Below are 12,908 nucleotides of genomic sequence, written 5' to 3'. Positions count from 1 at the left end.
CTCCTTGCTGGCTTTCCAGTTCTATAGATAATATTTTAAAACATCATGTGGAAATAAAGAGAACTTCAAAAATAATGGGGTGGTCTTACATAGCCCTGCATTTTCTGAACATTTCTAAAGCAATGGTGTGGAAGCATGAAAAATTATGGAGATTTGTTGCCATTAAGCATCTAGTGTTTTCTGTATAAAATCTTGGGAGATAAATGCCAACTTACAAATGAGTAAATGTGTTACATTATTTACATGTTAACTGCAATTACCAGTCATTTATGAATCTCAGTGTTCCTTCATTAGCAGTCGTAATGGATCAAAGTTAACCTTAGCAAGTGCAATAACAATCTGTAGGATTATGGGCTGTGAGGTGCTTTGTGCTCAGCATATAAAGCAGTCACCCAATGAAACCCCAAACAATGTTTCATAGGAACCCTGAGAAATTGGAGAGTAATAATAAAAGTAGATTTAAAAAAAACATTTTGGGTTATTCATTCATGACAGGCCTTATCCAAAGATATTATAACCTCATCAACACCATCTCACCTTAGAGTAAAATGGTCAGCTCAGAATGAGTTTTGTTTGCTTAAAAACACTAATTGTGTCTAAAGCCACACTATGTAAAAGAGAGCTCTTCTGAATCCTTCCCTTAAAATCAATGGCACCTTAGAGTGGAGTGGTTATAAACCATAAGCCAAAAGTGGTGAACTTTTCAGATGAGATCAGTTTTTACAGAATCACTAAGGCTGCCGTGTTTTGAGGTTTGAGGGCAGTTATAAATCAGTAACGATTAGGGTCAGGTGATGCAGATGGTTATTCTAGAGAAGCCATTGCCTCTTACAAGACAATGCCAAAAGAAGACTTGACAAACATTTTGTGTTACAGGCTGGTCTTTTCTCCATACCGTATAAGATTGATAATGAGTAGCATTGCTTAAGTGCATTATTTTTAGACTCACTCTGGAACTGAGATTATGTCATTTGGTGGACTGGATTGTAAAAGTGACTTCACATAGAGTTTTTCTCTTAAAAAGTGAATGTGCGGCGTGAAGATATGTAGGTATTGATGTGAGCATAATTCAGGTAAAAACTATGTTATAAAAACTAGAGTTCTAATGGTCGTGGTAAAAGACAACAGAAATGCCATCAAGATGTTCTATATGCTTAGGGTTTGTCCATGTCATTTGATATATGCTATGTTGTAAAATTTAAGGTACACTTTTAATAACAGTACATTAATTCAATCTATTTTAGCTCCTGAAGAAGGGTTCTCAGTTATCTGAAATGTTGAGTGCATCTTTGATACGTTGTCAAGAAAAACTATCTATCTATCTATCTATCTATCTATCTATCTATCTATCTATCTATCTATCTATCTATCTATATAAAATCAGTTTTACTGTTGACACTGGCACCAGAGCCTCGCCTCTTCTTCCTCGCCCACCTATAGACACAGGGACCATACAAGCAAGATTCACAGTGCATTTTTATGCAGAAGTAGATCCTATTGAGTTCAATGGATCTTATTCCTATGTACATGTGCATATGATTGCACCCCCCCCCCCCAAAGGACCACATTCATAGCTTGGGGGTGTTCTTGGATCAAGCATTGTCACTAGAGGCACAGGTGGACTCAGTGGCATGGAGCATCTTTTATCATCTTAGGCTGATATACAGAGATATCTAGCTACAGTTTTCCAAACTCTGGTAACCTCTCATCTAGATTCGCATGCCATTCAATGTGTTATATGTGGGGTTGCCTTTGAAAATGGTCCAGAAACTTCAAAATAGGGCAGTGAGATTGTTAACAGGGACTGGCCATCAATGTGATCAAATGATCAGTACTTTCACATCTTCACAGGCTGCCAGTCCATTTCCAGGCCTAATTCAAAATGCTGTTGTTAAGATTTAAAGCCTAAAGTGCTTGGAGCCAGGCTGCCTGAAGGATCTTCTTCTCCCATATATGCCTACTCAGACTCCATCTTCAGTGGTCCTTCTCCAGGAACCCCTGCCAAAGGAAGTGACATGGGTGGCTACTAAGAAGAGGGACTTTCCTGTAGTGGCACCCCAGTTGTGGAATGAACTACCCAGAGAAGCTTGCCCAGCCTCTGTGTTGTACTCTTTCCAGTGCCTGGTGAAGGCCTTGTTATTTCCTCAGGCATTTCAGCCGTTCAGTTTCTCTTGATTTTCATTTGTTACTGTATTTCAAATCTTTGCACTGCTGCTAGGTTTTCTTTTGCTTTTTATTTTTATTTTATACTGTAGTTGTAAACATTTACATTGTATTGTATCATGATGTATTTTATGGTTTAATTGCTGTGAACCTTCAGACAGCTTCAGCTATTGGGTGGTACAGAAACATATTAACTAAATGTAACCAGTTTGGTGTGTATGAAAAGCTTAAATCGAAAGGCCTCAATCAACTACACTGCTTTTTTTGCCTAATTTGAAAATGGCAAAACAAATCAATTATTTAAAACAGATGCTGCTTCGGAAACAGGACATCACGATCTACTTGCAGCCTTTTAAATTATATAGATGCTAATGGTGGCTTTTAAAGATCCGATGAAGAAACTTCAGCCTTGCACTTTTAGAAATGACAGCTGCCAACTGGAATGGCATGCGAATACTTGCGATTTCTAATCTGTAACCTCCGGGTACAAATTCCAAACTCACCTTGCAGCAACTGCAGAGTTATCAGAGAAACCAGAAGTTGTTTCCTGAATTAATCAATAACACATGTTTATGAAAGGCTAAATGACATTCTTTTGCTCACTCTCCGGTCATGATTTGCTGGCATTGAATGTAGAATTAAGCCTTATTTGTTTTGTTTTAAATGACAGCTTTCAGAATGGGGCTTTCTGTAAAACAGGCAATTGGCCATCAGTGACAAATTGTCTGTGGAGATGGACTGAGGCCATTTTTCTTTCCCCATTTTATCAAAGTATGTACCTATATTAAAGGTTTGCAGTACATTTCTATGCATATTTGCATGGAGGTATAGGCCAAACCACATGTGATTTAGAATGTGTGGGTTACACTTGTGTTTCTGTAAAAGGGGGGCGGGAGGAGAACAGGCCAAGTACAGCTGGATCAGAACCACAGTTGGGGTGGAAAGGAAATTGATGACAACCCCCTCCCCCTGCTCCAAGGGTATGAGTATTCATCAGGGCCACAGCATACAGAAAAGGATGGATCCCCTTCTACCACTCCCATGGTTTTGACCCATGTTACTTTCCCACTGTGGCTTTCTTTTTTAAAGTACAAATCATGCATTTTTAGGATAGCATGCTATTTGGCCCCAACCCTATCATGTCCTGTAAAGCTTACTCGTGGGTAATTGTGCAAAGGATTGTGGCCTTCAACTGGCCTAACAGTTATTTCTTCTTTTCAGGGATTCCTGAGAACTGTAGTTCTCCAGAAAGAACTAGGGATATTTAATAGGGGTGTGCACGGACCCCCCGCTCCGCTTCACTTCCAGATCCGCGATTTGTGGATCGGGCCCTTCCACCCCGCCCCCGCTCCGCCTATGTCCACTCCGCTCCGCTCGGAGCTCCGGATCCGGATCGGAGCTCCGTTTCCCCCCCATAGGCTTGCATTAAGCTAAAAAAGTATACAACTTTTTTTCTGTGAAAGTTAGAAACCTCAAGTTTGGCACCATGACACCTCATGGGAGTATACACAAGCACGCCAAGTTTCAAGCCAATCCCATCATCCCCTGATTTTTGGGGAATTTATGAAAACTGGGCACTCCATTCACACCCCTTTCCATAGCTCCGTCAATTTGCATGTTAAAAATCTCAAACTCACCACCATGAAAGCTTATCCAGGTGTGAACACGCATGCCAAGACTCAAGGCAGTCCCATCATCCCCTGATTTTTGGGGAATTTATGAAAATTGGGCACCCCATTCACACCCCTTTCCATAGCTCCGTCAATTTGCATGTTAAAAATCTCAAACTTGCCACCATGATAGCTTGTCCAGGGATACATAAGCATGCCAAGACTCAAGGCAGTCCCATCATCCACTGATTTTTGGGGAATTTATGAAAACCGGGCACCCCATTCACACCCCTTTCCATAGCTCTGTCAATTTTCACGTTAAAAATCTCAAACTCGCCACCATGAAAGCTTATCGAGGGGTGCACATGCACGCCAAGACTCAAGGCAGTCCCATCATCCCCTGATTTTTAGGGAATTTATGAAAACCGGGCACTCCATTCACACCCCTTTCCATAGCTCTGTCAATTTGCACTTTAGAAACCTCAAACTCGCCACCACGATAGCTTGTCCAGGGATACATACGCACGCTAAGACTCAAGGCAGTCCCAGCAGCAGAGCCCAGTAAAGGACCAAGGGAGAGGGGGACCTTACCTGCCTCCGTCCGTGGTCCGTCGCCGTCTTCAATTGAGCCCGCAGTTCCACCAGGAAGTCTGGGCCGCAAGCGGCCAAGACTTCCTGGTGGAACTGTGGGCTCAATTGAAGACACTGACGGACCGCGGATGGAGGCAGGTAAAGGAGAGGAGGGCGGGGGGGTGTTACCGGGCCCTGCCGCCGTCGCCGCCCATGTGGTGACGGCGGCAGAGCCCGGTAAGGGACCAAGGGAGACGGGGGCCTTACCTGCCTCCGTCCGTGGTCCATCGCCCGTCAGCGTCTTCAATTGAGCCCACGGTTTCACCAGGAAGTCTGGGCCGCAAGCGGCCCAGGCTTCCTGGTGGAACTGCGGGCTCAATTGAAGACGCTGACGGACCGTGGATGGAGGCAGGTAAGGGAGAGGAGGGCGGGGGGGTTACTGGGCCCTGCCGCCGTCGCTGCCCATGCGGTGACGGCGGCAGAGCCCGGTAAGGGACCAAGGGAGACGGGGGCCTTACCTGCCTCCGTCCGTGGTCCGTCGGCGTCTTCAATTGAGCCCACGGTTTCACCAGGAAGTCTGGGCCGCAAGCGGCCCAGGCTTCCTGGTGGAACCGCAGGCTCAATTGAAGACGCTGACGGACCTCGGACGGAGGCAGGTAAGGGAGAGGAGGGCGGGGAGGGGGGTTGCCGGGCCCTGCCGCCATCGCCGCATGGGTGACAGCGACAGCGGCAGGGCCTGGTAAACCCCACTTACCTTTCCGGCGGAGCTCTGGATCGAGGCGAAGGATCCGCCTTCACCTCGATCCTCTTCGCCACACTCCGCCGGCCCCCCAATCCTCTTCGCCTCCGCCTTAAGGGCAGGCGAAGCCCCCCGCTCCGCTCCTGCTTCTCCGGTCCTATTAGAAGCGGAGCACATCCCTAATATTTAAGGTGGCATCCTGATCAAACTACTTGGCTGAGGATTCTTTGGGGGAAACCTAGAATAAAACAGATTTATGTTTGTTGTAGGATTGCTATGCCGAGAGGGAATGCAATCTTATAAAGATATGGACTTATCTTGCTTGTATTACTGGGATCTCAAATGTAGATAGACTGTAATACAAGAAACAAGATACGCTGACTTAGGGTGCTGCTGATGAATATCCTGACTCATCGCAAACGGGGAAAATATGCTAAGAGAGGTACTTATAATAACACTTCTAGGATGATAAACCAAAGGTAAATTATTTCTGGCCCCAGGCAGAAAGATGCATTGTGGAGAGATTGGCAGGTTTTATCTTTGAGATCGATAAGTGAGTCATGGTTGTAATGCAAGTGTAGGACACTATTAAGTTTCTCTGTCTATGTAATGGACAGCATTTCCCTTTAAAACTTGTAGCTGGTAACACTGTGCTTTTCTTAATGTACCTTATTAACAACAAAGCATAAACTGGTGTGTGTATGTTCACGTCTTTATGCACCTGTGGGGCAATTATAATTTTAACAGCTTTGCCTTTGATAGACATGTTTTTAAAGTTCTTCAATGCATTGCAAAGCAAAGGATAGTGGAAAAAGGACATAATGATCTAAGTACACTACTGGAAATGTTACATTAAGGGAACTATTTTATGTAATTAACAAAATTGTGGCCGAGGTGTTTAATTCTATCTAGTTTTTATATTTATATATTTTTATTTTAGTTCTGCTTTCTTGCCCCTAACAGTTCTCAGTCTGTTTACAAAAGGTTAAAAACATTAAGGCTGCAATCCCGAGGGCACTTCAGAGGACACATGGTCCTGTTACCAGGATGGCTGCCACATATCCCCAATCACACATGCATGGAAGTGACATTTATACTAGGGATGTGCTCCGTTTCTAATCGGACCAGCGAATTAGAAGCGGAGCGGGGGGCTTCGCCTGCCCTTAAGGCGGAGGCGAAGAGGATTGGGGGGCCAGCGGAGCATGGCGAAGAGGATCGAGGTGAAGGCGGATCCTTCGCCTCGATCCAGAGCTCCGCCGGAAAGGTAAGTGGGGTTTACCGGGCCCTGCCGCTGTCGCTGTCGCCCATGCGGCGACGGCACCCGGTAACCCCCCCGCCCTCCTCTCCCTTACCTGCCTCCGTCCGCGGTCTGTCGGCATCTTCAATTGAGCCTGCGGTTCAACCAGGAAGTCTGGGCCACTTGCGGCCCAGACTTCCTGGTTGAACCGCGGGGCTCAATTGAAGACGCCGACGGACCGCGGATGGAGGCAGGTAAGGCCCCCCTCCCCCTTGGTCCCTTACTGGGCTCTGCCGCCGTCGCCGCATGGGCGGCGATGGCGGCAGGGCCCGGTAAACCAACCGCTCTCCTCTCCCGGCCTTACCTGGCGCCACTCCACTCCACTGCGGAGCTCCGATTCGGAGCCGGAGCTCCGCGGCAAAGAGGAGCGGAGTATGGGCGGAGCGGTGCAGAGCGGGCCGATCCGAAATTTTCGGATCGGCCCGCGGGGCAGAGCGGGGGGTCCGTGCACACCCCTCGTTTGTACATGTTTGCTCAAGCGACATGGAAATTACAAGGATTTTGGACAGAGGCATGGTGAGCATATGGCAGTTTATGTGCTATGCTAGATTCAGTGAGGAAATTAGCTCAAGAACACAGGCAAAGCTTAAGCGTAAAGAATATAAGTTTTATTTACCAAAAATAATACAGAAAGGAAGCATTCGTTAGATCACCACCCACAGCCTTGGACTGGCAGCTTATTCTCTTATGATTCCTAATAGCAACGAAAGAACAAGAAAAGAAGGGGATGGAAAATTACAGTTTACCAAATAAGGAGAGTGACATGGTAATAGCAAGGTGTTATTTGGAGGCCTAGACGCAACAGGGACAACATACATTTCAGTGGAGTGTGGCTGGCCATGCAAGGGGCCAAATAGTTGGATTCAGAGTGCTATCAAGAGAAAGGGTGAGTAAGAAAATCAAAGAAGGTATATTTACCTGTTGCAGAGTGGAAGGTCTCTGGAAAGTCTCCGACGTTGCCGACAGACTTCAGGGCACAATTTACAATGGGATAAACACCCCAGTTTATAAGGGTGGGGATGCAGCATGTTGTTGATAATCATCCAAAAGAAAGGCAATGATGGGGGAGAAGAGCAGCAGGTGAAGCCATTTTTACAATGGTTTGCAGAAGCCCTGCACTGCGCTTCCACACAGTGCTTCCGCACTTGAGCCCTCCTTGGTGTGGAATGTTGTCGAAAAACACCGAAATGGAAGTGGAGAGCTGTAGAGCCAGACTTTGTCCGACAACCTATCTGCTAACCTGAGGAAAACAGGGCCTAGTATTTCTGGGTGCAAAGATTACTGCAGACACTGACTGCAGCCAGGAAATCACAAGACGTTTACTTCTTGGGAGGAGAGCAATGACAAATCTTGATAAAATAGTTAAGAGCAGAGACACCACACTGACAACAAAGGTCCGCATAGTTAAAGCAATGGTATTCTCCATAGTAACCTATGGCTGCGAGAGCTGGACCATAAGGAAGGCTGAGCGAAGGAAGATAGATGCTTTTGAACTGTGGTGTTGGAGGAAAATTCTGAGAGGGCCTTGGACTGCAAGAAGATCAAACCAGTCCATACTCCAGGAAATAAAGCCAGACTGCTCACTTGAGGGAATGGTATTAAAGGCAAAACTGAAGTACTTTGGCCACATAATGAGAAGACAGGATACCCTGGAGAAGAGGCTGATGCTAGGGAAAGTGGAAGGCAAAAGGAAGAGGGGCCGACCAAGGGCAAGATGGATGGATGATATTCTGGAGATGACAAACTTGACCTTGGGGGAGCTGGGGGTGGTGACAGCTGACAGAAAGCTCTGGCGTGGGCTGGTCCATGAAGTCACGAAGAGTCGGAAACGACTGAACGAATAAACAACAACAAAGAAACATGTATTTGGTAGCAGATGAAGAGAGTGCAGCAGCACCCTGCACATGTTGGAGGGCAAAGTTCTGCAGAAGAAAGCCTGCTACACTCATGTAGGCCTCCACATGATTTGGAACTTTGATCATGCCGAAGCCAAAATCTTGTTCAAAGGGTAGCTGCAAAATAACTAAATCCCCATCCCATCCCAATAAAACATCCCAAACGAAGGCTAGCTTAGTTTGGAAGACCCGACATTTTTACATATTCCAGGTTTTCAGCTTTCAACATTGCTACTTTTATACTCAAGATGATTACAGAATTAATGCACAGTACAGACATATTTTGAAATTTCCATCTATGAACCTTTTTAAAAGTTAATTTGTCTGCAAAGGATATGTAAATTTTTATGATTCCTGCTCCCTAAACCCAGAGAACATGGCAAAAATGAATTAATTCATGCAGACTGAATCTTTTATTTTTAATTAGTGGTGGCCGGGGGGGGGGGGGAGAGATAAATCATACCAAAAGAACTTGGAAGGAGAAACTTCTGGGTGCCAAATTGTCAAATGCACAAATCCTAACAAGATGTTCTGAATCTGACTTTGGGACTTATATTGCTACACACACACACACACACACACACACACCCACCTGTGTTTGTCAGAGAGAGAGAATAGTGCTGGATGTCAGTGATGACTGGTAGTTATTTCTGGATGCTTGTGTCTTGATTCTTCTTTAATCACTATACAACTCATCCTTTTTCAAAAAGTATATTCATCTATTATTTTTGTAGTTGCAGGTGGTTTCAAAACCTGTTATTACAACGTAGAGTTTGGGGATCATATAATTTTTTTTAACAAGAACATTCTGAGAATTCCTCTTCCCACCCCCTTGCCAAGAATTTTACTGGTAAGCAAAACTGTGACGGGAATATCTGGTAACATCAAATTACATTAGGATACCTTAAAACAGGGGTGGGCAATTTTTGTAGCCTTTCCAATGTTGTTGAACTGTGGCTCCCATCATGCCTGACTACTGGCCATGCTGGGTAGGGTTGATAGGAGTTGTAGTCCAACAACATCCAGAGGGCCACACCTTGCCCACCTCCGCCTTAAAATGACCTGTGCACTGTTCCTCTTGGTATATCTAATTTACAGTGCAATCCTATGCATGTCTGCACAGAAGGTAAGTGTGTGTGTATATACCTGACGTTCTCTAAATTTTCTGGGCTACAACTCCCATTATTCCTAACCACTGGCCATACTTGCTGGCACTGATGGGAGTTGTACTCCAAAACATCTGGAGAGTGCCACTGTGGGGATGGGTGGTGTATAGAATTGCAGCATTAATCATAACATGAAAAGCAACCACTAGAAAGAGGGAGAGATTCTATAAGCACAATCCCAATATATTTTAGTCTGAACATTTTAGATATAAATAAGATGTTTGCTTGTTTTTTTTTTTTTTTTTGACCCCTTGGAATATTTCCCACTTACTTGTGATACATGTTACAGAGGGAGGGCAGACTTTAGGCTTGTGAGATCTATTTTGTGTTTTACTGTAACCTGGAGCCAGGTCCAAAAGACATCGGTTTAGAATGAAAGACCAGGGTGCCCTTGCACAATTATTGAGCAGAGTGGTGTGTTTTGAGCATCCAGAACAGAGCTGAGCTCACAGACTTCCCATACAAAAATCATTATTGGTTAACCCAAGCGTTCTTCATTTCTGTGGTTTAAGTGGTTAATGGCTAATGTAAAACAATTGGAAGTCAGAAATTCTTGCTGGATCTACTGAAGATCACCCAGAGATCTACAAATAGATTCCACTTTATCTCCTTCCCACCCCTCTCAGGGTGGCTCAGGGTTGTACACATTTCTGTGTGCATACACATATGCCCACAGGTGCACACATCTATAAATGCAAACATTTACACACACACATACATTCACTAGTAGCTTTGGTGGGAAAAGAGTGGATCTATATCAGGATTGCTTGGGTATGGTGTGGCTAGCAATCAGTGGGGGAATTCAGTAGCAGGTGGGTCAAGGCATCTCCCAGGGTTACAATTAAGACCTTGGGGGGGGGTACATGCAGCCCCCAGGTCACAGGTTGTGCACCCTTGGTTTGGAACATAGGTAGGAGATGCTTAGCAATACATCATAAAAACATTCAAATTGACCATTGGTGATCATAACTTGTGATGCTGGAAAAAATGCCATTGCCTGAAAATTCCTGGAGCTGCTGATAAAAAGTGATCTTTGCTTTCTGATTTTGATAAAGCTACCATTACTGCTGCCTCCGCCTCCTCCTCTTCCTGACACTGTAATGGCAAGGTACCTACCCTAGCTGAATATTTACACTTCTACTGGGAAATTATATGTAATCAGAAATATTTACAAGTAAAATAAGCACAGATAAATAGGGGTCTATCATCTCTCAGTTCTCTATGAATTTTGTTGCATTTTTATTTGGCTAGGACCATGAAGTGGAAGATCGGCAGTGAAAATAACTAGAGCTTCAAAAAGACTCTCCCCCCTCCACACACACACACAGAGATCAACGTTTTGGGAGAGGAAAGATTGTGACTAACATTAAATTGGTCATAACAACTCTTGAAAATGTGTTATTCTAATACTGCTTCTGAAGATAGCCCATGCCTTTTAAAAACCTTAAATCAGGATAATTGTTAGGAGAAAGTGGTATCACAAATGACATATTAGAAAAAATAATCCTTCTGACTTCATTTACTTTGGAATAACTATAATCAAAAGTAATTTCTTAGTGCCTTAATTTAACTGAGTTTGGTTTAAATGGATTTTTAAACATCTTTTGTATTATTATGGATCAAAGGAGTTCTTACAAAATTAATCATTTGTTTAAAAAGTATTTTTGCAGCAAGGAAAGGAGAATGGACCCCAGTTTTGGTGGGCAAAAACTCTCTTTGTTGTAATCCTGGCCACAATTCAACAGTGTAAAGCACACAAGACCATTGAAATCCATGGGCTTAAACATGCTTGAATTTCTGTTGGACGTGGCTGCTGTTTAAGCAAAGGGTTGGAACTCAATAGCCCTCTACAAGGACTTAAATGTTTAGAAGCAGAAAACTCATTAGCGGTATAAGATGGGTGACATAATAAAGAATTGGGCAGAACAAGGGGTTGTAACCAAATGTCTCTTCTGCTGACAGTAGGTGCTCTGATACATGAGTGGAAAGGGGTCACAGTGTTTTTCTAAGAATCCCACTTCCCTCTGCATCCCCCAGCCTCTTAAATTTGTTCCCCAGAGGGCTAAGGTGCCCTTTGGAAGAGCGTGAGGGGAATGTAGGTTGAAGAATAAAGGGGGGAAGTGACAAAGATCACCTCTTCCTCTTCTTGCTTACAGAATCCTCCAATGAATCAAAGAGTCTTCCAGTAGGAGTAGAGATACAATGGATACAACCCAAGCCTGATATAATATGCAGCAGAGCTGAGCCAACATTCTGATTGTAAGAAGCAAAGTTAGGGTGGCATTTTAGCAATTTGGTGGTTGTGGTGGGAGGAATGTGAACAGGGGCAAAGTCAAAGCAAAGTAGATCAGTTCCTGGTTGCTGACCCGGATTTTCATCCCACATACGTGTTTCCCTCGAATTATTCCCTACAGCGCTAAGCTGTTGCCGTTGTTGTTGTTACTGCTACCGGGGGGGGGGGGGGGCTAGATCCTTTGCATACCAGGAAATGGGTTTAAGGGGGGAAATGTAAAAAAATCATAAAAAATCAACGGATGACCCAATCTGATTCAAATTTGGTATGCTTAAAGCTCTTTTAATATCTATTACTGTGCCAATTTTGATGTCTTTATCCTTAAATCTTATGCAGATGTAAACATTTGTTTAATTTTTCTTCAAATCCTGCTCCTGCGCCCCAGTGGCCGCTCAGAAAACAACAAATGATACGCTCAAAAACTAGTAGCAAAATATTGCACTTCTTTTGGTTAAGAAGCGCAATTAAAGCAGGATGCATGGGAGTACTTCACAATAAAAACAGAGTATAAGCTGGAAAACTTTATAATGCGGTTGTGATAACGCTTCAGGGCTATCACCCCTCCCCAAGACTCCATTCCTGATTCCCCACCCCCACGTCACCACCAGAAACATGAGCCTCACTCTGATGGTTTCTTGATGATGTCACACAATAACATAGCATTGTTATGAAGTCAAATCAAAGTGAGGGCAATGTTTCCTCAACTCACTGTAGAGCCTTACGTGTGGGGTGCGGAGAGACATGGTGCCTACCAGCAACCAGCAGTGTGATGGCTACCGCTTCCTGGCCTACAAACAGCAGCAAAATAGAGAATTTTTGTGAAATTCTTCCCACCCCCTGATTTTAGGCAGACATTTTCAGCCAAAAAATGAATTTTCATCTTGGGGTCAAAGCACACAGGGAATGTTTTTCAACTACCCATCCTTGCCTGCTGAGATCAAGGAATCTCAGGGGGATGGGAGAAGCCAAAGCCTTCTGCTTATAAGATCATTGTTTTCCCTCCATAAAGATTCAGATGAAATTGGCAGTGGTGGCAAAACTAGCAGTAAATTCGATGGCCATGGCGGTGGCAGCAGAGTCAAGTGGGCTGCAGAAAACCCTGTGGTTGGTGCACACCAGACCCGTAGCCAACCTAAAAGTTCAGGGGGGGGCTGTCAAAAAGTAAGGGGGGAGGG

Source organism: Elgaria multicarinata, chromosome 8 (assembly GCF_023053635.1).
Source record: "Elgaria multicarinata webbii isolate HBS135686 ecotype San Diego chromosome 8, rElgMul1.1.pri, whole genome shotgun sequence".
Lineage (NCBI taxonomy): Eukaryota > Metazoa > Chordata > Lepidosauria > Squamata > Anguidae > Elgaria > Elgaria multicarinata.
Note: the sequence above shows the minus strand (reverse complement) of the source record.